Consider the following 4,142-nt stretch of genomic DNA (forward strand, 5'->3'; position numbering starts at 1 on the left):
ATATCACAGAAAGTATCTCAGATAATACATAAAATACATTTTCATTTATCCAAATGTCCTTGTCATGGCCTGAAGGTATATGCAAGAATATATGTTATATAATCTCAAAAATTGTGCCTTCTTGTTTTACCAATGGCACCTTTCTCAATGGTAATACAAAATGGATATTAAATAGCTTTGCTATCATTTAATAAGTTTGTCCATAAATAAGTTGGTTGAACAATAAATAAAACTAATTAAATAAATGTGTGTCAATACTATTATTAAATAAGTCAGGTATGACCCCCAGAGGTACTGGAGAATCTCTGTAAAAATGAGATACCAGTAGGTCACACCCTAAATATTCTCATGAACACGAGAAAGAGGATTTGAGCACTGTGGCAGTCAACCAGGATCCAGAGAACCCTATTTACAGGGGTAATCTTCATCCTATGCGATCCCTATTGGACATAAAGTATTGGATGATGAATGTTTAGAGTCCCAAGTAAAATTTGTCAAAAAAAAAATAATATATATATATATATATATATATAGAAAATGCTTTTCTTAATGAGATGCCAAAGAAAGCTGCAACAAGATCACATCTGCAGGATATGGGGAAACAACATTTAACCTGAGTGATCTCATAAAAGTGTCAGCACAAGACGAGACACAAATGGCAACTGAAGGTATTACATGCATCACCACCTGAAGTAACAAGGCCCCAAGTACAATGACACTGTACCCCTGGAGGTGGATGCAAAGCATTAGCATGGTCCACCATCTCCATCACCTTTTGGGAAAGAGCTGATTTGAAAGCACCAGTCTTTTAGGGGGACAAATGAGGCACACAAACAGATGATTAATTAAATAAAATTTTGTTTGTTTATGTACCACCAAATCACAACATATGTGATCTCAAGGCAATTTACAGGGACAATTCTACCAGATCATACAGTAGGTTGGTTCAAAGGTTTATGCCCAAGACCAGCTGATTGACTTTGAGACTCTTCAGCGACGCCTCATAACCAGCATCTATGTAGTGACAGTGGAGAGCAAAAAATCCCTTTTAACAGGAAGGAACCTCCTGCAGGAGCCGCCCTCTGCTAAAGCCAATAGGGGTTTAGGGAGACAGAAACAGATATAAAAAAAAATCAGAGATACAAAAGGGAACTGTTAATTAGCTCCAAAGGTGGCCCTGTCTGGAAATGACACAGCCAGGCCAGTTACCATGTCAGTGGACAAAAGAGATTGCATACAGTTAGGGGTGAAACTAAAAAATACTGCAAAATGGAGGAATAGAGATAAAATAAACCAAGATGATGAAAAATTGTTCTTATGTCCTCCAGCAAGAGAACAAAATAGCAAAAAAAAAAAAAAAAAATCTTGGTATCATTTTTAACAGCTAATTATCCTTTCATCTTCTTTCAAAAAAAAAAAAAAAAAAAAAATACGTATAATAATAAAAGAGACATTTTATAGCTTATGTACTAGATGCTTGGAATAGTAAATTTTGACTCATGTTTGGCTCTGGTATTTGTGGAGAATCTATCCCTGTCTGAGCTGCACTATCATCCTCCACCCCTGATTTTCCAGTGAACCTTGAAAGAGAAAAACTACCCTCTGATGTTTCCCCAGTTGGAATGGCCTCAGCATTTACTGTTTCTCTAAACTAACAAAGGACCTTTAGACTTTGAGATAGAGGATCATAGATTCTCCTTCTGACACGCCTAAGAGATTTATTCATCAACAACGTGTCCTCAACAGTAACCAAATGTGGAAAAATCTCATTAGCAGTTCTTAGTGACGAATACGAGGGGACCGTATGAACTTTTGATGACTCGTAAAAGGTTGTTTGGGTATAATATTACAGTTTATGCAAATAGAATCAAATTCATCCCAGCAGTGCTTCCATTTTATTTATGTAGCTTTCCACTGCTCTGTCTAGTATTAACTGGAACAAGAATTTAACTGGCTGGTGGGGTGTCTATTTGGGTTCCTTAAATTTCAGGTAGATACCTCAAAGGTTTATCTATGCTGAGTGAAAACCTACTCTTCTGATTAACACTTACCATATCAATAATTAAAGTTATATAATTAAATGCAGACAACGTGTTACCACACATAGTTTCTTTTTCAATGAAACTTGAAAAAAATATAGTCAACCCAAAAGTCAGGTTTCCAAATACCAAAGACCAAGATTTTAACCTTAACCAAATAACATAAGTGGGCCCACACTCACACAGTTTGGTACCATTTAAAGTGTCATTGCAGCCTGTTTAAGCAAGAGTGTGAAACGGCAGATGAAAATCTTCCTCACCCAGTTTGCCGCTAAAATGGCTCACGCAAGCTCATTCAACAGGTGCCTGCTCCACCATCACACGGAAACTTTGCTGGTCCGAACATCATTAGTCTACCTCCACCACACGAGTCACAAAGGATCTTCTCAGCAACACTGGAGCCAACATCGCCATGTTGACACTTTCCTCTCGTCTACTCTGATCAGATGCAGTTTTCCTGCATCTGCAGTTCTCGCCCGCATCGTTGTCTAACACCTTCTGCAGATTTCCTCATTTCAGTGTTCAGGTTTATCTTTCTTGCAGAGGTTTCTTTTCTTTTCCAGGTCAATACCTTTTCAAAACTCTTCTCTCACATAAGCTGCAAACCCCCATGGCTTCCCTCTTATCTTCTCCTGCTCTCTGCCCTTCTCCTTCCCATCATCCCCTTGTTCACCTTTTTGCCGGTGCAGTTCATTTGTCCCTCCATCTTATAACTACTGTTATAAATGAGATTTGGTCCAAAGTCTAAGACTGAAAAAAAAAAAAATCAACAAGAATACAGATAGATAAATACAAGCATCCCTTTCACGGAAACGTTGCATGAGTCTCTGTATAACCAGCTTTTAGAGCAGTCATCAGTGCCAGATTATTTTGAGCCGTGTGGTGAGACTTATTCTAGGGGGGAACTGGGTACTGTTATGGTTCTCCCTTTTTGGACTTCTTTTTGAGTTTGTAGTTCAGTTATTTGTGTTATTCTGTTTTGTTGGTTATTGTTTTCTTTCCCATTTTGGGTTATATTTAAGCTGTGTTGCATTTTTTGACTAACTCACTGTATCCCCCTTGTGCCAGTCTCCTTTCCCCTAGCTGCCTTCTAGTTGTTTCTATCCACACTTGCTCCATATTAGCTGATTGGCCCATTCTTTCTTCTGTCCCGCTAATATAGCTACACCTCCTGTGCAGTTCCTCATGTCTGGTTTGTCGTTGTTACTTGGCTCCTGTTTGTTTTCCCTAACGTCTCATGTTTTTTTGGTTTTGCTGTATTTTGTTTTTAGCTTTAATTTCTGTTCTCCTTTTTTGATTAAATCAGCAAAAACTCATCTCTGCTTCCTCGTCTCTGCTTTTGGGTCTTCAACCAGCCTCAACCCGACCTTGATATTTGACCTTCTTTACCATCCCAGGCTCCATTATGAGCCAATCTTCTGATGCTACTAACCGTTGATATCATTGTAACGATGAACCACCATGAAGCACAATGCTTTAGTCTGCTTTTCCTGCCTCCTTTTTCAAACATAGCGCTCTGACCCAGCAGGATTAAAACGAGTATTAGTCATTTAAAGCACTTTTCAGAAAATGTTATGGTGTTTTTTTTTTTCATTCATATAAATATACTGGTGTGATATCTTAGTATACATTTGATTAGTTTTTGGTATGTATCTTCACCTTGATACAACGAGCTTTGTGTGCTGACATGGGAGGAGTTGATGGAGTCATTCTACTTTTAATATTTTCTGCCTGGCTTCAAAAGAACAGCCCAGCACTGGTCTTCCCTAGTCTCTCATTTTCATAAAGTGCTTAATTTTTTTTGAAGAATTTTCTCACTGAGCTGGAAGAACAGCTTCTGTGTAGGGCCCTGGTGATGACACCATGCCTTCAACACTAAAATCCTGATAGAGAAAAGATACATCCAGAAGCTTCTCTGCTTATGGGTGTATCATATCTCTCCTCTGACACATAACTCTGCTCTGTGAGGGTATTATACATGATTAAAAGACAAAACTAAAGGATTCAGAGATGAGAACATCAGGAAGTGTCATGATCTGGCGTGACAGCTCACCTTAATTGTTCATTTCACTCACATGCCTAACTCTCCTCGGTTTTCTAAAT

This window comes from Cyprinodon variegatus, unplaced genomic scaffold (assembly GCF_000732505.1).
Source record: "Cyprinodon variegatus isolate N-32 unplaced genomic scaffold, C_variegatus-1.0 Scaffold417, whole genome shotgun sequence".
In the NCBI taxonomy this organism is placed as follows: Eukaryota; Metazoa; Chordata; class Actinopteri; order Cyprinodontiformes; family Cyprinodontidae; genus Cyprinodon; species Cyprinodon variegatus.